Source organism: Saccopteryx leptura, chromosome 3 (genome assembly GCF_036850995.1).
Source record: "Saccopteryx leptura isolate mSacLep1 chromosome 3, mSacLep1_pri_phased_curated, whole genome shotgun sequence".
NCBI classification, from domain to species: domain Eukaryota; kingdom Metazoa; phylum Chordata; class Mammalia; order Chiroptera; family Emballonuridae; genus Saccopteryx; species Saccopteryx leptura.
This window is the reverse complement of record NC_089505.1, coordinates 138196698-138221576: the sequence shown is the minus strand read 5'-3', so window position 1 is coordinate 138221576 and position 24879 is coordinate 138196698. Positions and strand designations below refer to the sequence as shown.

At 37.7% G+C, this 24879-nt stretch overlaps 1 pseudogene; it reads right to left on the bottom strand.

Annotated features, from left to right (window-relative positions):
• Positions 1-352: 352 nt before the first annotated feature.
• LOC136397695 (small ribosomal subunit protein uS14m pseudogene) lies at positions 353-728 on the bottom strand (annotated as a pseudogene).
• Between the last annotated feature and the right edge of the window lie 24151 nt (positions 729-24879).

Here is a 24879-nt window from a genome sequence, read left to right as displayed (position 1 = left end):
ATTATGTAATGATCTTTTTTGTCTCTTGTTATAGCCTTTATTTTGATGTCCATTTGTCTGATATAAGTATTGCTACTGTGGTATTTTTTTCACAGAAACTATTTATTACTCTGCATCTTGCATGGGAGCAGTATGTTTAATTTGGTCCAACAGAAAAGATAATTCACTGACAGAATGAAACAGCCACATTTCTTCACTGAAAATTCAAAAGTAATTTAACTGAACACTAGGTAGACTAGACTCCTAAAATGGATGCCTATTAAAAGTAGATTTTTGTCTATTAGAAAAGTTCTGTCAGAACTGGTTTCTGTACAAGCTCAGTAGATTCTGGAGCTGATTACCACATTGCTTACTAGACACCAGACAGTTGCCCATGGTCAGCTAACATGATGGAAGACAATGTGACTAAGGCTCTCACGCTGCTTCACATCACATGGATGGGATGTCATGACACACTGATTTCTGATTCTAACCAGTGGACAGCTATCATTGGGCAGGGCAGCAACTTCTGCAGTAGCCACTTCCTGAAGGCCTATTGGCAAAATAATATTCTTGCTGCATGAATTAATCTGTAGCTTCTCATCTGTACATTCATGGGCCATTTTCTGTCTCTTCACATCACATAACATTTTCCAGCCTACGTTGTAACCTCAAAGTTGACCTGAAGCTGATGAAGGAACCATCTGCTGGAAGGTCCGCAGCAGCAAGCCCAGCACAAAGGTTGCCATGTTGTCCCCCACAAAGTCAAGCCCTATTTTGATTAATATGAAATATTTGTTTTGATCCCTTCACTTTTAGTTTATGTGTGTTTTCATTCTGAGCGGGGTCTCTTATAGACAGCATATGTAAGGGTATTGTTTTCTTATTCATTCAGCTGCCCTATATATATTTTTTTTGTTTTTGAGAGAGAGAGAGAGAGAGAGAGAGAGAGAGAGAAAGAGAGAGAAAGAGAGGGGAGAAGTGGGAAGCATCAACTTGCAGTAGTTGCTTCCCATCTGTGCCTTGATCAGGCAAGCTCAAAGTTACAAACCCGTGACCTCAGCATTCCAGGTCAAAGCTTTATCCACTGTGCCACCACAGTTCAGGCTGCCCTATATCTTATGATTGGAACATTTAAACCATTTGAATTTAAAGTGATTGTTCATACTTATGCATTTATTGCCATTTTATTATTCACATTTTTTATCTCTCTCTCTCTTTTCTCCCTTATTAAGGAAGTCCCATTAACCATTAACATTTCTCATAATACTGGTTTAGTGTTGATAAGCTTTTTCTTGTCTGGGAAACTCTTTATCTTTTCTCTGATTCTAAATGATATCTTTGCTGGATTGAGTAGTCTTGGTTGTAGGTCCTTGCTTTCATCACTTTGAATATTTTGTAAGAGTCCATTCTGGCCTGAAAAATTTCTGTTGAGAAATTAGCTAGCAGTCTTATGGAAGCTTCCTCATAGGTAAGTTTCTTTTGCTGCTTTTAAGAGTCTTTCTTTCTCTTTAACATTTGCCATTTTAATTATGATGTGTTTTGGTGTGGGCCTCTTTGAGTTCATCTTGTTTGGCACTCTCTGCACTGCTTATGCTGTGTATCTTTTTCCTTCTTCAGGTTAAGGAAGATTTTAGTCATTATTTTTTCAAAGAAGTTCTCAATCCCTTGTTCTCTCTCTTTTCCTTCTAGTACCCGTAAGATGCTGATGTTGTTATGAAAATGTTGTCTCAGGGGTTCCTAAAGCTATTCTTACTTCTAAAAATTCTCTTTTTCTTGATCATCTTGGGTTTTTCTGCTATGTTGCCTTCCAAATTGCTGATTCAATCCTCTCCTTCATCTAACCTATTGTTGATTCCTTCTAGTGTCTTCTTCATTTCAGATATTGTATTCTTCATTTCTGACTGGTGCTATTGAAGTTCTCAGTAAGTTCCTTGAGCATCCTTATAACTATTCTACAACATCTGTATATTGTAGATTTCTTGCCTCCATTTCATTTAGTGCTTTTTCTGAAGATTTCTCCTGTTCTTTCATTTGGGCATGTTTCTTTGTCTTCCCATTTTCACTGCCTCTGTATTTTATTCTGTGAATTAGAGAGATCTGCAATCCTGGTAGGGCAGGTCCTTCAGAAGTCAGCAGGGGGGGGGGGTTGGTGTTACTCTCCAGGCTGATACTGCAGGGAGGTGAGAGTGGACCCAACCTGGGAAAAGTGGAGCAGCTGGGGAGCATGGGGGAAAAATGGCCCTCTCTGTCAGCCACACAACTCAGTATCTCTCATTGTGATTCTAGCATCATTCCATCTTTTAAATTCATACCATATGGTGTTTGAGGACTTTACAGCTTTTTCTCCTGGAACACCAGCTCCTTTGGACTCAAGTACCAGGTTTTACAGGTATGTGCATCCCACCCATAACTCTGATACAGTATTTGGCACATATGTTGTGGTAAGAGAAGACTCAGCAAAGTGCTATTATATGAATTTCTTTTAAAATTTTGTAAAGTCTGTTTAGAAATTCCTTGTAAAATTTACTTAATTTTATAACAGTATTTTCATTATAAACAGTGGGCATATTAGTTATTTCATTCTATTTTTATTTCTCTCTCTTTTTTGAACATGTTAAAGTTTGTATATTTTTTACATATTATTTGCTATGTTAGACAATGTTTTGCAATACTTTTATGTAGTCAACCTTTTAAAAACTTATTCTTTTGCTTATTCCACACATATTTGTTGAGGATCGCTGTCAGAGAATGATAGCAGTGAACAAAAAAATAGATAGGTTATAGGCATCTAGACAAAGAGAGATTTTAAATAAAAAGTCCTACAATTAACATATAATTATGAAATGTGCTTAGAGAGTTTTAATTGAGAATGAACAAGAAGGTTTCTTTATATGTCTCCCATTTGGAATTCTGGAGTCAATCTTACTAGCTTAGAAAATTCAATTTCAAAAGAGCTGCTATACAGACTGGCTTTCTTTAATAAAAGCATAATAATGTTCCAGGAGGTAACAGACGCCCATTATTCACAAAGCTTTTTAATCGTTTTTATATTAATTCTTCTATTTATAGCCACTCAGTATGTAAAACGCAGCTGCCTATGTATTCCTCCTACTTGTAAATGACACAAGAAAGTTTTAGCTTAATTAAAACACTATAAATAGGGTAGAAAATCCCAGCTCCATTTTCTTTTCTTCTGCCATCAATAGGATTAGAATATTCCTCCATCTAACTTTGTCTTCAAATGGTTATCACAGACATTTTCAGAACCACCAGCTAATGAGAGATATCAGCAAGTCAGGGAAAGGAGAAACAGGCTTATTTTCCAATTATGAATGTTCTGATTCATTAACACTGACTTAGGTTGTCAGGGACTTTTATTTAAACAAGAGTGGCATGTGGATCTCTGCCATCTTTCATCAGTTGTGCAAGGGGATGCTATTGAAGAAGCAGCAAGAAGGGGAGCTGAAGAGCAGTAAATATTCATGGCCAAAGTAAAAAAATTATATGAGCTTACTGAAGAACCCGAATTCTTTTTAATTATCATTGGCAAATCTCAAAATATATGACAATAATGACTTATTCTACAAATTTTAAATTAGACACTAAGAAATCCAAAGTAGAGAAATCATAACCTGTTCCAATGTTTCTACAAACCAACTTAAAGTCATTGAAATGTTAATGGCAGTGTTGGTTAAAGCACCAAGTTATAATATTTCAAATATTAACTCTTACTATTATTATCCCTCAATATTTATAAATGTACCCAATATTTTTATAAGACTACACATCCTTAGTGATGCACCACCTAAAAGTATCATTTTTAAAATAAAGGATTATATTATTTAATTAATTATGTGTTGTTATTCAAGTAACCATCTTAAATTAACTCTTTTCCTTAACCTAAATTTGCTTTGGATTTAGGAGAATAATTTATACCACTATTTGCCATATATCAGTGAATTAGATACCAGCCTCAGAAATTTTGTCCATTTCCAGGGATCCATTGTGTTATTCTTTTTCCATATTTTCTTTAAATTGACTAATTTTATTCTAATTAACCCAACTTCAGAATTATTTGATTAAAATCAAGGGACTTGTATGACAGTTGTATTTTTTCAAATAAACATTAAAATAAAACCCAAACTCTAGAGTGTGTAATTGTCACCAGCTTGGGTGTTAGTTTAAGAATATAAATCTTGCTGCTTTTAAGCTACTGAAAACTGATATTTTTCTCTTTTTAAAAATTTTTTATTACAGAACAACTTAGCCTATTCAGAGTGGTGATATATGTAGCTTTTATATTACTAGTTATGAACCACCCTCAAATTCTGCATTCTGATTTCCCAAAAATTCTTTACTGATGACAAAACTTTAAATGCACAGAGTAAGAATCAAAGAAGCCTGGCAAACAGTAGCAGCGAGAAGGTGCAAGTTTCATTAGCTTCATGGAGCTGGGAAGAAGGAGTTTGAGGTTCAAGCCCTGCCAATATGAAGGATTTGGTAAGTAGCTTAGACTTTCACTGAAACTTCAGAAAAATCACACCGTATAAGTAAGCCCAGGACTAAGGTCTCTACTCTAGAATTACATGCAAAATGGAAATAAATCCACTATTGTCAAACCTAAAACAATTCTTTCTTTAAGATTGATGTGATCCACCATGAGCTTACTGGCCTGCCAGTAAACTTTCTTTAGAAGAAAGTTACAAAACTATAGAATCTCTGTAAGGTATCAACCACAATATTCAGGATAAAATAAAATTTTACTAGACATTGAGAGAAGCAGGGAAATATAAACTATCAACCAAAGAGAAAACAGTCAAAAGAAGCAAACCCTTAGGTGACCTGTATATTAGCATTGAGACAGGGATTTAGAAACAGCTATTATAGAGTTATTAAAGAATTAAAAAGGGCCCTGGTCGGTTGGCTCAGTGGTAGAGCGTCGGCCTGGCGTGCAGAAGTCCCGGGTTCGATTCCCGGCCAGGGTATACAGGAGAAGCGCCCATCTGCTTCTCCACCCCTCCCCCTCTCCTTCCTCTCTGTCTCTCTCTTCCCCTACCGCAGCTGAGGCTCCATTGGAGCAAAGATGGCCTGGGCGCTGGGGATGGCTCCTTGGCCTCTGCCCCAGGTGCTAGAGTGGCTCTGGTCGCAACAGAGCGACGCCCCGGAGGGGCAGAGCATCGCCCCCTGGTGGGCAGAGCGTCGCCCCTGGTGGTCGAGCCGGGTGGATCCCGGTCAGGCGCATGCGGGAGTCTGTCTGACTGTCTCTCCCGGTTTCCAGCTTCAGAGAAATACAAAAAAAAAAAAAAAAAGAATTAAAAAGAAAATAAAAAAGCAGGTGGGTAAATAGGGAATCCTGGAAGACAAGTGGGAAGTATAAAACAACCAACTTAAAATTTTGGAACTGAAAATATAGTATCAATAGGAGAAATTGATTGAATATATGTTTATAAGATTGAACACTGCAGAAAAAAGGACCAATCAATTTTAAGAAAAGTAAATGAAAATTAACCCAACTGAAGAACAGAGAAAAGATGATTGAAAAAATGAGCCAAATTGAATTGATATCTGGAACAAACAAGCTGACTGAAATATGTGTGATTGAAATACTAGGATAAAGAGAATATGGGATAGAATTTTTTTTAAAAAAAATAAGATTAAAAAACTTGCTTAATGTAGTGAAATACATCAGCCACAAGTCCAAGTAGCTTAGACTCCTAAAATGATAAATACCAAGAATACCACGTACAAGCAAATATAGTTCAACTGCTGAGACCCAAAGCTGAAGAGAAAAATTTTTTGAAAATCAGAGAAAAATATGTGTTTATCAGAATGATACATAATTATTCATTAGAAAATAATAGAGCAAAACACAACAGTATGTAATTTTTTGTGTTGAAATGAAAAACTATCACTTTAGCATTCATTCAATTACCAGTAAAAATATCCTTCAACAATTATGAAAAATAAAGATTTTTCAGATAAAAAAAATCTGAGATGTTTTTTCGAGTCTGAAAGGAAATGATATGAGGTAGATATTTGAATCTATAAGAATATGGAGAATCACAAATGACAAATATGTATATATATACAGATTATTGTTTTTATCTTCTCTCCTTTAAAGACATTCAAGAATTTAAAGCAAAAATAATAAGTGTATTGTGAAAGCTTATAACATACCCAAAGTAAACTATGTAATAACTGCATAAAGAGGAGAGGTAAGTGACTGGAATTTTTATTGTGGTAAGGTACATTATACAAATATCAATATTTGTAGCTAAAAACTAATAAAAAAGATAAAATAAGTTACTAACTCATACTCAATAAACCCCAAAAGAGATAAGAAAGGAGGAAAAATAATCAAAACAGACAGGTAGAAAAAAAACACAAATGATAAAATTTAAGCTCAACATAATCAACAATTTCACTAATATATTAAGTGGATTAACATTTTAAATACCAGACAGAGATAATAAGATTAAATAAAAACACAAGATTCAACTTAATGTTGTTTATGAGAAATGCATTTAAAATATCAAGACACTGACAAATTGTTTTTTTATTATTATTTTTTAAGACACTGACAAATTGAATGTAAAATGATGAAAAAGATATACTGTGAAAATGTTAAGCTCAAGAAAGGTGATGTGGCTATGCCTGTATAAGAATAAATGGACTTCTAAATAAAGAATATTGTTAGCAATAATGAAGAATATTTTATAATATAAAGGTAAGTTTAAAACAAATGCTCCTGAATATGTCTACATTCTACAGAGATGAAAATTCTATGAAGCAAAATATGTTAAAATATAAGAAAAATACATAAATCAAAATTGTAGCTAGAGATTTTAATAACTACCTTCTCATTAACTGGTAAAAGAAGTGGCAAAACAATCAATAAGACAACAAACACGACCTATGACATCTACCCTAGGACACTGTATATAGCTTGCGCAGTACATTCTCGGCAAGTGTCTGAAACATTTACCAAGACAGATCATATTCTTGCCTATAAAAAAATTTAAATAGATTTCAAAAATTAGACACAGAGTATGTTGTTTGACTTCAATGGAAGTAAATTGAAAATTAATAATAAAAACGATCAAGAATAATCTTAAATATTTAGAAATTAGGCACAACATTCCTAAATAAATTATGGGTCAAAAATGTCACAAAACAGAGAAATATTTGGAACTAAATGATGATGAGAATACAACATAACAAAATTTGTAGTCTACAGCAAGAGCTGTGAAGAAAAAATATGATTGCTTTAAAAGAAATATTGGGAAAGAAGATAGGTTTAAAAGCAATAATCTAAGATTTTCATACAAGATGTTAGAAAAATTACAGCAAATTAAATACGAAATACATAGAAGAAAGAAATAAGAGTGAAAATAAATAAAATAGACAATCAATAATGAAAATGAACTAAGCCAATAGTTCATTTTTTTTTTAAAGATAAACAAAATAAATGAAACCTACTTATACTGGTCAAATGGAAAGGTAAGAAGAATAAAAACACAAATGATCAATATTAAGACTAAAAAGGAGGCATAACTTCAATACTATAAACATTAAAACAGTATAACAAGGGAATGCTATGAACAGCTCTATGACAATATGTTTAACAACTTTTAAGAAATGGAAAAATTTCTTGAAAGTCACCAATTGCCAAAACTTACAAAAAGAAAAATAGAAAACTTGGAGGGTTCTACATCTATTTAAAATTTGAATATGTAATAAAAATCTTTTTGTAGAGAAAACTTAGGCCCAGATGACTGTACTGGTGAGCTCTACCCAGCTTTTAAGGAACAAATAATATTAATTTTATACTAGCTATTTCTATTTCTTTTTTCTTTTTGACAGGGACAGAGAGAGAGAGAGAGAGAGAGTTAAAGAGAGAGACAGATGGGGACAGACAGAAAGGGAGAGAGATGAGAAGCATCAATTCTTTGTTGCAGCTCCTTAGTTGTCCAGTGTTTGCTTTCTAATATGTGCCTTGACCAGGGGGCTACAGAAGAGTGAGTGACACCTTGCTCAAGTCAGCGACCCTGGGCTCAAGCCAGTGACCTTAGGCTTTAAGCCAACAACCTTTGGCTCAAGCCAGTGACCACGGGGTCATATCTATGATCCCACGCTCCAGCCAGCAATGCCTCGCTCAAGCTGGTGAACCTCTGCTCAAGCCAGATGAGCCCACATTCAAGCAGGCAACTTCGGGGTTTTGAACCTGGGTCTTCAGCATCCCAGTCTGATGCTCTATTCACTGTGCCACCTCCTGGTCAGGTTATACTAGCTATTTTTGAAAATAGAGGGAGATGAAACTTTTTCCAACTTATTTTATGAAGCCAGTAAATCCTGATACCCAAACCTGACAAAGATAGTACTATAATAGAAATCTTAAGATCAATATCCTTCATGTGCAATAGTGAAATGTTAACAATTTACTCTTGCAACATATAAAAAGGGTAATACATCATGACCAAGGGAGTTGATTCCAGGATGTAAGGTTGATTTAACACTTACAAGCCAATCATTACCTAAATAAAAGAAAAATAATCATCTAGATACATGCAAAAAAAAAGCATTTGAGAAAAATTATCATCTTTTTTTGATAAGCATCTCAGCAAAGTACAACGGAAAGGAAAGTTTCTCAATTTTATAAAGTACATTTCTGAAAAACCTATGGCTAACATTCATTGTTAATGAAAGACAGAATCCTCACCCTCTATGATTGGGTAAGGCTATCTGTTCTCACCATTTAAATGGATTGCAGATTTAAATACAAATGTTAACACTTTAGCTGTAGAAGAAAACACAGGAGAGGCCTGACCAGGCGGTGGCGCAGTGGATAGAGCATCGGACTAGGAAGCAGAGGACCCAGGTTGGAGACCCCGAGGTCACCAGCTTGAGTGTGGGCTCATCTGGTTTGAGCAAAAGCTCACCAGCTTGGACCCAAGGTCGCTGGCTCGAGCAAGGGGTTACTCGGTCTGCTGAAGGCCCATGGTCAAGGCAATCAATGAACAACTAAAGTGTTGCAACGAGAAACTGATGATTGATGCTTCTCACCTCTCTCCATCCCTGTCTATCCCTCTCTCTGACTCTCTCTGTCTCTGTGGAAAAAAAAAAGCAAAAGAAAACACAGGAGAATATCTATACAAAATTTGGGCAGCCATCATTTCTTAGGCATGACATGAAGAAAAATTTAAAAAGTGAAAAAAATTTTTTTAAATTATAATTTTATTTTTTTAATGGGGCGACATCAATAAATCATGTTACATATATTCAAAGATCAACAAATCCAGGTTATCTTGTCTTTCAATTATGTTGCATACCCATCACCCAAAGTCAGATTGTCCTCTGTCACTTTCTATCTAGTTTTCTTTGTGACCCTCCCCCTCCCCCTTTCCCTCTCCCTTTCCCCCCTCCCCCCATAACTACCACACTCTTATCCAGGGGTCCCCAAACTTTTTACACAGGGGGCCAGTTCACTGTCCCTCAGACCATTGGAGGGCCGAACTATAAAAAAAACTATGAACAAATCCCTATGCACACTGCACATATCTTATTTTAAAGTAAAAAAACAAAATGGGAACAAATATAACATTTAAAATAAAGAACAAGTAAATTTAAATCAACAAACTGACCAGTATTTCAATGGGAACTATGCTCTTCTCACTGACCACCAATGAAAGAGGTGTCCCTTCTGGAAGTGTGGTGGGGGCCGGATAAATGGCCTCAGGGGGCCGCATGTGGCCCACGGGCCGTAGTTTGGGGACCCTTGCTCTTATCAATGTCTCTTAGTTTCACTTTTATGTCCCACCTACGTATGGAATAATGCAGTTCCTGTTTTTTTCTGATTTATTTATTTCACTTCGTATAATGTTATCAAGATCCCACCATTTTGCTGTAAATGATCCGATGTCATCATTTCTTATGGCTAAGTAGTATTCCATAGTGTATATGTGCCACATCTTCTTTATCCAGTCATCTATTGACGGGCTTTTTGGTTGTTTCCATGTCCTGGCCACTGTGAACAGTGCTGCAATGAACATGGGGCTGCATGTGTCCTTATGTATCAATGTTTCCGAGTTTTTGAGATATATACCCAATAGAGGGATTGCTGGGTCATAAGGTAGTTCTATTTTCAGTTTTTTGAGGAACCACCATACTTTCTTCCGTAATGGTTGTACTACTTTACATTCCCACCAACAGTGAATGAGGGTTCCTTTTTCTCTACAGCCTCTCCAACATTTGCTATTACCTGTCTTGTTAATAATAGCTAATCTAACAGGTGTGAGGTGGTATCTCATTGCAGTTTTGATTTGCATTTCTCTAATAACTAAAGAAGATGAGCATCTTTTCATATATCTGTTGGCCATTTGTACTTCCTCCTGGGAGAAGTGTCTGTTCATGTCCTCTTCCCATTTTTTTATTGGATTGTTTGTTTGTTGTTGAGTTTTATGAGTTCTTTGTATATTTTGGATATTAGGCCCTTATCTGAGCTGTTGTTTGAAAATATCATTTCCCATTTAGTTGGCTTTCTGTTTATTTTGTTATCAGTTTCTCTTGCTGAGCAAAAACTTCTTAGTCTGATGTAGTCCCATTCATTAATTTTTGCCTTCACTTCTCTTGCCATTGGAGTCAAATACATAAAATGCTCTTTAAAACCCAGGTCCATGAGTTTAGTAACTATGTCTTCTTCTATGTACTTTATTGTTTCAGGTCTTATGTTAAGATCTTTGATCCATTTTGAGTTAATTTTAGTACAGGGGGACAAACTGTAGTCCAGTTTCATTCTTTTGCATGTGGCTTTCCAGTTTTCCCAGCACCATTTATTGAAGAGGCTTTCTTTTCTCCATTGTGTATTATTGGCCCCTTTATCAAAAATTATTTGACTATATATATGTGGTTTTATTTCTGGACTTTTTATTCTGTTCCATTGGTCTGAGTGTCTATTTTTCTGCCAATACCATGCTGTTTTGATTGTCGTGGCCCTATAATGTAGTTTGAAGTCAGGTATTGTAATGCCCCCAGCTACATTCTTTTTCTTTAGGATTGCGTTGGCTATTCGGGGTTTTTTATAGTTCCATATAAATCTGATGATTTTTTGCTCTATTTCTTTAAAAAATGTCATTGGAATTTTGATGGGAATTGCATCAAATTTGTATATTGCTTTGGGTAATATAGCCATCTTGATTATATTTATTCTTCCTAACCAAGAACAAGGAATATTCTTCCATCTCATTATATCTTTCTCGATTTTTCTTAACAATGGTTTATAGTTTTCATTATATAAGTCCTTTACATTCTTTGTTATGTTTATTCCTAAGTATTTTATTTTTTTTGTTGCAATTGTGACGGGGATTATTCTTTTGAGTTTGTTCTCAGCTGTTTCATTGTTGGCATATAGAAAGGCTATTGACTTCTGTATGTTAATTTTGTATCCTGCGACCTTACTGTATTGGCTTATTGTTTCTAGTAGTCTTTTTGTGGATTCTTTGGGGTTTTCGATGTATAGGATCATATCATCTGCAAAAAGTGATACCTCTACTTCTTCTTTTCCGATATGGATGCCTTTTATTTCTTTGTCTTGTCTGATTGCTCTGGCTAGAACCTCTAGTACCACATTAAATAACAGTGGAGAGAGTAGACAACCCTGTCTTGTTCCTGATTTAAGGGGGAAAGCCTTCAGTTTAGTGCCATTTAATATGATGTTAGCTGATGGTTTATCATATATGGCCTTTATCATGTTGAGATATTTTCCTTCTATACCCATTTTGTTGAGAGTCTTAAACATAAAATTGTGTTGTATTTTATCGAATGCCTTTTCTGCATCTATTGATAAGATCATGTGGTTTTTCTTCTTTGTTTTGTTGATATGGTGTATTACGTTAACCGTTTTACGTATGTTGAACCATCCTTGAGATTCTGGGATGAATCCCACTTGATCATGATGTATTATTATTTTAATATGTTGTTGTATTCGATTTGCTAGTATTTTGTTTAGTATTTTAGCATCTGTATTCATTAGAGATATTGGTCTGTAGTTTTCTTTTTTTGTGCCATCCTTGCCTGGTTTTGGTATGAGGGTTATGTTGGCCTCATAAAATGTGTTTGGAAGTATTGCTTCTTCTTCAATTTTTTGGAAGACTTTCAGTAGAATAGGAACCAAGTCTTCTTTGAATGTTTGATAAAATTCGCTGGTATAGCCATCAGGGCCTGGACTTTTATTTTTGGGGAGGTTTTTAATGGTTTTTCTATTTCTTCTCTACTGATAGGTCTGTTTAGGCTTTCTGCTTCTTCTTGACTCAGTCTAGGAAGGTTGTATTGTTCTAAGAATTTATCCATTTCTTCTAGGTTGTTGAATTTAGTGGCATAAAATTTTTCATAGTATTCTACAATAATTCTTTGTATATCTATGGTGTCCGTGGTGATTTCTCCTCTTTCATTTTGGATTTTGTTTATATGAGTTCTTTCTCTTTTTTTCCTTGGTAAGTCTTGCCAAGGGTTTGTCAATTTTATTGATCTTTTCAAAGAACCAGCTCTTTGTTCTATTAATTTTTTCTATAGTTTTACTGTTCTCTATTTCATTTATTTCTGCTCTGATTTTTATTATCTCCTTTCTTTGGCTGGTTTTGGGTTGTCTTTGTTCTTCTTTTTCTAGTTCCTTAAGGTGTGAAGTTAAGTGGTTCACTTGGGCTCTGTCTTGTTTGTTCATATATGCCTGAAGTGATATGAACTTCCCTCTTATCACTGCTTTTGCTGCATCCCATAGATTCTGATATGTCGTATTGTCATTTTCATTAGTCTGTATATATCTTTTGATCTCTGCACTTATTTCTTCTTTGACCCATTCATTTTTTAAAAGTATGTTGTTTAATTTCCACATTTTTGTGGGATTTTTTCCCTCCTTTTTGCAGTTGAATTCCAGTTTCAAAGCTTTATGATCAGAAAATATGCTTGGTACAACTTCAATTTTTCTGAATTTGCTGATGTTGTTTTTGTAGCCCAACATATGGTCAATTCTTGAGAATGATCCATGTACACTGGAGAAAAATGTATACTCAGTCACTTTGAGATGAAATGTCCTGTAGATGTCTATCATATCCAGGTGCTCTAGTGTTTTGTTTAAGGCCACTATATCTTTGTTGATTCTCTGTTTGGATGACCGATCTAGAGCCATCAGCGGTGTATTGAGGTCTCCAAGTATGATTGTATTTTTGTTAGTTTTTGTTTTAAGGTCAATAAGTAGCTGTCTTATATATTTTGGTGCTCCTTGGTTTGGTGCATATATATTAAGAATTGTTATGTCTCCTTTGATTCAGTGTCCCCTTAGCCATTATGAAATGGCCATTTTTGTCTCTGAGTACTTTTGTTGTCTTGTAGTCAGCATTATCCGATATGAGTATTGCTACACCTGCTTTTTTTTGGATGTTATTTGCTTGGAGTATTGTTTTCCAACCTTTCACTTTGAATTTGTTTTTATCCTTGTTACTTAAATGAGTTTCCTGTAGGCAGCATACAGTTGGATTTTCTTTTTTAATCCATTCTGCTACTCTGTGTCTTTTTATTGGTGAGTTTAATCCATTTACATTTAGTGTAATTATTGACACTTGTGAGTTCCCTATTGCCATTTTATAGATTGCTTTCTGTTAGTTTTGTGTCTTGTTTGATCCTTCTCTTTCGTTTTTCTATCTTTTGTTTTTATTTGGTTGTATTCCATACATCTTTCCACTGTTGCTATCTTTTTTAAATCATCTGCTTCTGTGGTGGTTTTTTCAATGGTGGTTACCTTTAGGTAATGAAAAGGGTTCCTACCCTGTTCATTGTAGCGCACTATTTTGTGAGTACTTTTGCACCCCATCGTCCTTTGCTACTGTTAATCTCCATCCTCTCCTCCCTTTCTTTTTGTTGTTGTCACAGTTTAAATTTGGTTTTATTGTGTTCTTCTTGGAGCTTTTATTTGTGGCTTTATTTTTTTTTGTTCCTTGTATCTGATTGGAGAACCCCCTTTAGTAATTCCTGGAGTGGGGGTTTTCTGATGATAAATTCCCTCATCTTTTCTGTATCTGTGAATGTTTTTATTTCTCCTTCATATTTGAAGGATAGCTTTGATGGGTATAGTATTCGTGGCTGAAAGTTCCTCTCTTTCAGGACTTTAAATATTGGGGTCTACTCTCTTCTAGCTTGTAGAGTTTCTGCTGAGAAATCTGATGATAATCTAATGGGCCTTCCTTTATATGTTGTATTCTTCTTTTCCCTGGCTGCCTTGAGAATTTTTTCTTTGCCGTTGGTTTGTGCCAATTTCATTATGATGTGCCTTGGAGTAGGTTTGTTGGGGTTAAGAAAACTCGGAGTTCTGTTTGCTTCATGAATTTGAGGTTTTAGTTCTTCCCACAGGCTTGGGAAGTTCTCATCTATTATTTGTTTGAGTATGTTCTCCATTCCATTTTCTCTCTCTTCTCCCTCTGATATACCTATTATTCTTATGTTATTCTTTCTGATGGAGTCAGATAATTCTTGTAGGGCTATCTCATTTTTTTTAATTTTTGAGTCTCTTTCTTCTTCTCTCTGTTGTGCCTCAAGTTGCTTGTCTTCTATTTCACTAATCCTCTCTTCTATCTGGCCTGTTCTATTAGCCAAGCTTGTTACCTCGTTTTTCAGCTCATGAATTGAGTTTTTCATCTCTGTTTGATTTGTTTTTATAGTTTCAATTTCCTTGGACATATATTCTTTGTGTTCATTGAGTTGTTTTCTGAGCTCCCTAAATTGCCTTTCTGTGTTTTCTTGTATATCTCTGAGTATTTTTAGGATTTCTATCTTGAATTCTCTGTCATTTAACTCCAAGGTTTCCAATATATTAAATTTTTTCTCCATAGATTTTTCCTCATCTATCTGTGTTACCTCTCTTTCTTTTGTATCCATGATATTCGATTTTCTCTTCCTTAATGGCATCTGAGGGTGGTTTTGTTGATAGTATTAATGAGATTTAATAAAAAATAAAACGTTAAAAAAATAAAAAATTGAAAAAAGTTGTGTTTTTTTAAAAAAAAATTAATAATGAAATAAAGAAAAATAAAATAAAATAAAAATTAAAAAAAGGAAATTATTCCCCCCCTCCTTTTTTTCTCTCCTCTCCTCTCCCTTCTTTCTTGAGAAAATCTTGTGGTGAACTGTGAATTATATTGTATTTAATAGAACAAACAATGCCTGTAATGGAGGGTCTGAATTGGGGAAAAGTAATAAAGGGGCAAGAAAAAAATAATAAAAAAATAAAATAAAAAAAAATAAAAAAAGGAGGGGTATGGACCCACAAAAAGCAAATAATGAAAAAATTTGGATCAAGAATAAAATGATTTGCATTTAGGTGTTGGTTGACTAAGAGTTATGATGAGAGGAGTAAGAGGGAAACAGGAAAATGGGGGGACAAATTAAAAAATTACTATTGTATTTAGTGGAACAAGAACTAGATAAAATGGAGTGCCAGGGATGGGAGCACTGCTAGTGAGTTAAAAAGGTGAAGTAAAAACCCCCCAAAATGCCACAAACATAAGTTTGAGTCCCAGATAAAATAATTTGTTCATTATTGAGGTTTGAATGAGAGGAGACGTAAATGAGAAAAGAAGAAACTAATATAGAGGGAGAAAAGAAAGAGAGAGAGAGAGAAAAAAGAGGGAACCACTAAAAGAAGAAAAAAGAAAAAAGAGGAGAGAGAGAGAGAGAGAGTTAAGGGTTTTGGAGTGCAACCCTCATAGAGAGAAAGGAAGAGGAAAGAAAAGATAATGGGAGATGTAACACTTATGGGTAGTGTAGTTCAAGGAGAGGAGAGAGTAAGACCGGTAGAGAGTTAAACGACCAAATTGGAGGAGGAAAAAAAAAAATCAAGGATGAAGATAAGAGAAACAAACGAACAAATATAATAAAATGGGATAGGTTATAAAGTCTGCGGATTATTCTGATTTTGAGAGGTTATCTTCTTGCTTTTTCTTTTCTCTCCCTCTTCCTGGTCGGTGACTCTGTACCCCGGGTTCTGCCTTTTTGGCATGCTCAGGTAGACGTTTGCAGTTGATAAGTCTCTATGGCGATGTCATGTATTGTGCTTCAGTCTCGTTGGCAGCCGAGGCTCATTAGCATTTATAGGCTCCAACAGTGAGAGAGTCCGTTTTCCTGGAGCCTCTCTCCTAGTCTTTCCTTCCTCAATTAATAGCCTGAGAATCCAGCTATGGGGTTGCTGCTGCCTCTGCCTGGATAGTAAGAGGCTCAAAGAGCTGGCAACTCCCCACTCTATTCCCACTCAGCACAGGGCTCTGGGTAAGGCTCAGTCAGTCAGAGCCGCTAGCATAATCAGCCGGGGCTTCTGCCTACTCAAAGACCTCTGGCTCTGCCACTCTGTCCAGTAACACGGGCGGGCACCCACTCCCGGGGCGCTTGGAGGAAACTCTCGTTCACTATCTGCGCACGCAGACCAGGATGTTAGACCGGAAGTCTCGCCCTCTGAGTGAAGCCCCCCGCCCGCACTGAAAAGTTCCATTGTTGGAATTGGCTCTTGCTCCATCCCCGTGTGCGGCTTTTTCAAGGTGCTGGGGCGGCCTGTGACTCCGCCCTCAGCCCCCACAAAGGCCCCCGATTCTGCCCCTCCGTGGGACAACACGGGCTCCCACTCCCGAGGTGCTGGGAGGAGTCTCCTGCCCACTCTCCGTGCGCGCAGACCAGGATGTGAGGCCGGAGTCTTGCCCTCTGAGTGAAACCTCCCGCCCGCACTGAAAAGTTCCAGTGTTGGAATTAGCTCTCGCTCCCTCCCGTGTGCGGCTCTCCCAGGGTGCTGGGGCAGCCCGGAGGCTTTCGGCCCACACAAAGGCTTCTGATTCTGCCTCTCTGTGGAGTAACACGGGCGCACCCTCCCGGGGCTTTGGAAGGAATCTCTTGCCCACTATGCGCCGACCAGGGGATCAGGTAAAATGGCTGCCCCGCTTGTCTTTCTTTGGGTTTGGCGTGAGTGTTAGCTGTATTGCCCAGGTTGTCACAGGAACAGTTTTTTCTTGGCTTGGATCTCCATGCCACAGCCTGGTTCGGCCGTTTGTGCCGTGGCCTGGATCTATTCACCCCCTTTGCCCGCCTTAGTTTCTATATTCTCAGTTTCCAGTGAAAACCGCCCTGTTTAGGTTAGTGAGGAAGGCGGAGCATTACTTACTCCCTATTTCCTTCGGGGTTTGGTTATATATTTAGCCAATTTTTCGCTCGATCATACCTTTGGGTGTATTGCGAAACATCTGGAGGCTCCAAGGATAGGTTTTTCTGTTTCTGGTTGAAGATCTTGTTGAGGTTTGGGGGAGATTTATTGGTATAGCTTCCTACCCCGCCATTACTCTGACGTCATCTCCAAAAAGTGAAAATTTAAGCTATAGACAGAAATAAAATACCCACAACACATTATAACAGCAAATCATTACTAAAAAGCCAAAACACTGAAGTAATTAAAAAACCTGAACAGTCACTTCATAAAAGAGAACATATATATATGACCAATAAGTAAATGAAAAGATGGTCATTCTCATCAGTCATCAGGTAAATGCAAATTCAAATTACAGTGGTACCTTGAAATACAAATTTTTTTTTTTTTTTTTTTCATTTTTCTGAAGCTAGAAACAGGGAGAGACAGTCAGACAGACTCCCGCATGCGCCCGACCGGGATCCACCCGGCACGCCCACCAGGGGCGATGCTCTGCCCACCAGGGGGCGATGCTCTGCCCATCCTGGGTGTTGCCATGTTGCGACCAGAGCCACTCTAGCGCCTGGGGCAGAGGCCACAGAGCCATCCCCAGCGCCCGGGCCATCTTTGCTCCAATGGAGCCTTGGCTGCGGGAGGGGAAGAGAGAGACAGAGAGGGAAAGCGCGGCGGAGGGGTGGAGAAGCAAATGGGCGCTTCTCCTGTGTGCCCTGGCCGGGAATCGAACCCGGATCCTCCGCACGCTAGGCCGACGCTCTACCGCTGAGCCAACCGGCCAGGGCCTGAAATACAAATTTAATTCATTCTGTAACTGAGCTCGCAAGTCAGTCAACTCATATATCAAACTGCCGATACTGGACCCGTGCACCAACGCACCAATTAGCGTCAGCTTCCTGAATCACGACTCGTATCTCGGTATTTTGCTCAGATCTCGAACAAAAATACGGACGGAGTCACAGCTCGTATCTTAAAAAATTTGCATGTTGGTCTGTTCATATCTCAAGATACCACTGTACAATTAAATGCTACCTCTTACCCACAAGAATGTAAAAGACTGATAGTGCCAACTGTTGGCAAAGATATTGTTTATGCACTGAATTGTGTCTCACTAAAAAAGATATGTTAAAGAACTAACCTCCAGTATCCCAGAATGGAGTAGGGTTAATCCTTTAGTCCAATATGGCTGGTGTCTAGGAAATATCACATGAAGATGGAGACAGACATTGAAGTGATGCTTCTACAAGTCAAGGTACATCTGGGGCTACCAGAAGCTGGAAGATGCAAGACAGATTCTCTCCTGAAGTTTTTGGAGGGAGCATGGCCTTGCTAGTATCTTGACTTTGCACTTCTAGCCTCCAGAACTTGGAGACAATAAAATTCTGTAGGTTTAAGCTACCCAGTTAGTGGTACATTGTCACTGCAGTTCTAGGAAACAAATACAGGTATAAAGCAGCTGAAACATCTATATATTGCTATATAGATCTTTTCTTTTCTTATTAAGTTAAACATATGCTCACTAGTATGACTCAGCAATCCTGCTCTTAGGTATAGCTCCTGGGAAAATAAGAATATATGTCCACAAGAAAACTTGTAGAAGAATGATCATGGCAACGTTAGTTGTAATAACCACAAACTGACATAAGTAAAATGTCCATTAATAAGTGAAGTGATAGATAATATGGTATATTCATAATATAGAATACTATTCCAGAATAAAAAAGAATAAACTACTTACTAATGCAGCAATATGGATGAGTATCAAAAACATTATGCTGAGTAAAAGAGGACAGACACAATATTGAACATATGGTATAGTCAGAGGCGGATTTAATGGGTGCACTGGGCAAGCACCCTGGGCCCTGACTTCTGAAGGGTCCCGCAAAACACCAACTTTACACTTTTTTCTAATGACACCAAGTTTGGTTTCATATGTGCAATTTTAACATTAATAGTACATAATATTTTTTATTTATTTAAAAATATGATTAACATGTATTTTTATTTTTCCCCATCTCTCTCTCTCTCTTTTTAAAAATTTTACTTTAATTTTTTTTATTCATTTTTTTTAGAGAGGAGAGAGAGAGAGACAGAGAGGAGAGAGAGACAGAGAGAGAGAGAAGGGGGGAGGAGCTGGAAGCATCAACTCCCATATGTGCCTTGACCAGGCAAGCCCAGGGTTTCGAACCGGCAACCTCAGCATTTCCAGGTCAACGCCTTATCTACTGCGCCACCACAGGTCAGGCTCTCTCTTTTTTTAAAGGGGTCCAATATTTTCTTCTGCTCCCAGGGCCTCAACCGACCTTAATCCACCTCTAGGTATAGTTCCATTTATTTAAAAATCAGGACCAGCAAAACTAACTTATGAGAGAAATCTAAATGACGTTTCGTTCTGTAGGTTTACCTGTAGGGGCATGAAGAATATTCTGAGGTGATAAAAAATACTCCATGTTATGATTGGGGTATTGGTTGTATACATTTGTAAAACTTATCTATTCTACAGTTAAGATGTCTGCATTTATTGTATATAAATTATACTTCTAGAAAATAAATTATTTAAAAAAAACATTTAATAAAAATGAAAAGCAAATATTGACTTCCGCTTTTATGTAGAATAGAGAAGTGTGGCTGGTCGAATCTCCCGCCAAGGACAACTAGAAAATCTATGCAAAGTGACAGAGAATTTGGGAGTCATGAAGACTGGAGGGATTACAGTTCCAAAGGAGAAAAAACACAGGAACTGAGTTCAGGCCCTGCAGATGCTTTCTCCTTGGAAGTTTTTGTCAAATCTTTTGGTAGTCAAGAGGCTCCCAACCCAGACTGTGGCCAGGGGTAAGTGACTGCTGGGGTCAGAAAAACAGCCGAGGTTGTGGAGCTTCCACGTGGTTAGAGAGACCCGTTTGTCGACTCGATGAGTCTCAATCCTATTGCTACGTGTTCTTTCCAGTTTAGTAAATCCCACAAGGCTGGCGGCTAAAAAGCAAAGATGAAACTTTTCACTTTGAAAACTGTACAGTTGGTCCTGAACTTACCTTTCTGATCTAGTTAAAAGGAACATCAACTTTTTCTTTCCTGCCTTCTTTTGCTTTTGTTAGTGATGTTTTTGCCTGGATGACCTTTTTTATTACTTTTCTTCAAACAGGAAAATTAATCTATTCCTCAAATTCAAATCAAATATAATTTTGTGTGACTTTGGGAAGTTTTCTTAGTTACTCTGAACCTTATTACTTGCCTCTAACTAAAGAGAATAAAATATGCCTGAAAGCTTGTAGTGATGAAAAAGAGATAACAAGTGGAAATATCATAAGAGTACCAGGTACATGAGAGTTCTTCAAAATACTACTCTTTACAATAGTAAGTACTAATAAATTATAATTCTACATACCAACAAAACATAAAAATAAAATTTCAAAAAATACTATTTACAATAGCATAAAAACAAAAACTGCAGAGGAATATATCTACCAAAAATTATACAAGAGCTCTACAATGAAAGCTAATGAACATTTCTTTCTTTTTTTTTTTTTTTTTTTTTTTTTTTGTATTTTTCTGAAGCTAGAAACCGGGAGAGACAGTCAGACAGACTCCCGCATGCGCCCGACCGGGATCCACCCGGCATGCCCACTAGGGGGCGACGCTCTGCCCCTCCGGGGAGTTGCTCTGTTGTGACCAGAGCCACTCTAGCACCTGGGGCAGAGGCCAAGAAGCCATCCCCAGTGCCCGGGCCATCTTTGCTCCAGTGGAGCCTCGGCTGCGGGAGGGGAAGAGAGAGACAGAGAGGAAGGAGAGGGGGAGGGGTTGAGAAGCAAATGGGCGCTTCTCCTGTGTGCCCTGGCGGGAATCGAACCCGGGACTTCTGCACGCCAGGCCGACGCTCTACCGCTGAGCCAACCGGCCAGGGAAATGAACATTTCTGAAAGTAAACAAGAACTAAATGAACAGAAGGATATACAATGATCATGGACTGAAAAATTCAGTGTTTTTAAAATATCAGTTTTACCAAAAGTTAATATATAAATTCAAAATAATTTTAATTAAAATTCCAGCAAGACTCTCTTTTTTTTTCCAGAAATGGCAAACTGATATTATTTATTGATTTTTAATTTCAGATTTTAAAAAAATTATATTTATTCATTTTAGAGAAAGAGAGAGAGAGAGAGAGAGAGAGAGAGAGAGAGAGAGAAGGGGGGAGGAGCAGGAAGCATCAACTCCCATATGTGCCTTGACCAGGCAAGCCCAGGGTTTTGAATCGGTGACCTCAGCGTTCCAGGTCAACTCTTGATCTCCTGCGCCACCACAGGTCAATAATTTCAGATTTATTGAGGTAAATTGATGTATACAATTGTGAGGCTGATTTTAAATTTCATATCCCTCTGAATTTCTAAGGAAGTCTTGAAAAATAATTCCATTACAGATATTACTATCTATCAGAAAACAATAGTAAATAATTAAAACAGTATGATATTGATGCAGGACAGATAACTGGCCAATAGAACAGAATAGAGAGAATCCAGAAACAGACCTATATATATGTGATACCTAGCTTATAACAAATGCAAAACTGCAGTGGACAGTTGATCTTTCCCATGAATTGTATTGATTGAATTAGAGATATATACGAGAAAGAATTTTATCAAGGACTGTACCCAACAGTACATTGGGTTATATTATAATTAATGTCACTTGTTCATCAAAATTCCTTAACAGAGTAAAAAGTCAATTTGGATTGGGAGAGCAAATCACTATATGTATATCTGACAAAGGACTCATATCAAACATATATAATGAACTCCTACAAAGTATTAAGAAAAAAGGAGACAATTCATTTAAGGAAAAAAGGTAAAAATCTTGAACCTCTCAAAGTAGGGTAGAAAAATGGCCAATAAATATGAAAAAAAATGTTCAACTTTATTAGTCTTTAAGAAAAAGCAAATTAAAACCATTATGAAATTCCACTGTATCAACTGAAGGGCTAAAACAAAAGGTAGAAAGATACCACAAGTCAGTGAGATGTGGGTGAGATGGTGGAGCAACTACTTTTGGTGGGAGCAAAAATTGATACAACCATTGTTGCAATATCTACTCAAGCTGAACATACATCTAGTCTTTGGACCAGCAATTTTGCTAGTGGGTGTATACCCAGAAAGAGAAGCATAGTAGGATATTTATAACAGCCCTATGCAAATGTCCATCTGCAGAAGTATGGGTAATAAAGTGTGATATATTCACAGAAAGGGACACTATACAGCAGTGGTCCCCAACCTTTTTTGTGCCACAGACCGGTTTAATGTCAGGAAATATTTTCACAGACCGGCCTTTAGGGTAGGACGGATAAATGCACAAAATAAAATTATGCCACCAGCGTAAAAACTGTAATATATTTATTTATTTATTTATTTAAGGACAAGATTTTACAGGACTTTATTTTTTTATTTTTTTTATTAATTTTTAGAGAGGAGAGAGAGAGAGAGAGAGAGAGAGAGAGAGAGAGAGAGAGAGAAAGGGGAGGGAGGAGCAGGAAGCATCAACTCCCATATGTGCCTTGACCAGGCAAGCCCAGGGTTTTGAACTGGCGACCTCAGCGTTTCCAGGTGGATGCTTTATGCACTGCACCACCACAGGTCGGGCGGAAACTGTGATATTTTTAAATATAATTGTCGAACTTACGAGACAAGCGTCAAGAGTGAGTCTTAGACAGATGTAACAAAGGGAATCTGGTCATCTTTAAAAAATAAAACATCGTTTAGACTTAAATATAAATAAAATGGAAATAATGTAAGTTATTTATTCTTTCTCTGCAGACCGGAACCAAATGGCCCACGGACCGGTACTGGTCCGTGGCCCGGGGGATGGGGACCACTGCTATACAGCACTGAAAATAAATGAATTTATGACAACACAGAACAATATGGACGAGTCTCATACTATGTTGAGCAAAAGAAGGCACAAGAGAACACAGTGTGCTCATCATGGATGATTCTACACTGCTCACAAAAATTAGGGGATATTTGAAAATGAATATAAAGCTATAAAATATCCCCTAATTTCTGTGAGAAGTATATTTACATAAAGTAAAAAAAAGCCAAGACTCACCCATGCTGTTAGAAGTCAGAATGGTGGTAACCCTGTGGGAAGAGTAGTGACTGAAAGGGAGCCTGAGGGGGTCTTCTGGGGTGTTTATAACTTGACCTGGGTGCTGGTTACTTGGGTATGTTCAATTTGTGAAAAAATTTCAAGCTGTACATTTATCTCTATTACATTTTAATAAAAAAATTAAAAGATAATCTTTCCCTTCTCTTTCCTTCATGGATATCCCCAGCTAGAACTCTAATTGGTTTTATTGAATGAACTGTCACTTGAGAGATGCAATAAAGGCAGCATTTTTTGTTCTCTCCTCCTGGTCCTTAGTTTCAACTCTCCATGGATGAATTATTGGGCAAGTCCCATGGCGTTTCCAGTCATGCTTAGATAATTAATAAATAGTCCCTTTGTTTTAGCATAAAACATTCACGCTAGCCTAGCAATCACATAACTTCAGTTTGGTCTGCTATAACCATGAAAACTTCAAACTTTTATTCAATGTCAGGCTTCTCCCTGCCCCCGTGGGATCCTGACCTGGGCCACAAAGCTCACGGAGGACGCAGTGTTCCTGCCTGGCTTCTTATCAGCTCCCAGCTGTCCTTTCTGCTCTCTGGCTGCCGGTTTGTCTAAGCCCCAAGAGTCAGGCCAAGGCAGAGGGTGTTAGTAGGAATGGCACCATTTTCTATGGCCAGAGCAGCTGTGGTGTGTTATTGGTTCCCCTTGGATGCTGACTCTCAGGAACTAAGTGCTCTGTGGGTTTTCTAAAGTGTCCACTGGGACCTCGGATAGCAGTCTCCTCCTACTCTCCTCCACACACACGATGCTTGCCCTTCAGAAGCTGTTTTCTCAGTTGCTCCCAGGCCTGGGGTTCCCAACATACCCCACAGACCCTTTGTTGGGGTCTTTATCATGCCAGGGCTACTTCTGCATGATCCTTTTTGAAAAGCTTCCAGATGAAATCTTTCTCATGAGACTCACACCTTTCCTTGCTGGAAAACACAGACCTTTGCCCTGCTATTTGGGGAATGGCAGCTGCTCCCAATACATCCCTCTCTTTTCACTCTGCTGCTGGCTAGTGGCTCACTTTATTTATTTATTTATTTATTTATTTATTTATTTATTTATTACAGAGAGAAAGACAGAGAGAGAGAGACAGATAGGGACAGTCAGACAGGAAGGGAGAGAGATGAGAAGCATCAATTCTTTATTGCAGCTTTCTCATATCTGCCTTGACTGGGGGGCTACAGAAGACCGAGTGATCTCTTGCTCAAGCCAGTGACCTTCTGTTCAAGCTGGTGAGCTTTACTCAAAACAGATGAGCCTGCGCTCAAGCTGGCGACTTTGGGGTTTCGAACCTGGGTCCTCCATGTCCCAGTCAGATGATCTATTCACTGCACCACCACCTGGTCAGGCCTAGTTGCTCACTTTAAAGGACCGTATTAGGTTAGGGCCCAAGTTCTCATGTTACCCAAACTTCTGAGGTGTCCTCAGAGCCCCCTCAGTTGACTTGAGGTGAAGGAAATCAGCTCTTTTTCTTCCATCCATGAGAGGGCAATGCATAGCACACTGGCTACTCTCTCCAAAGAAATCCCCCC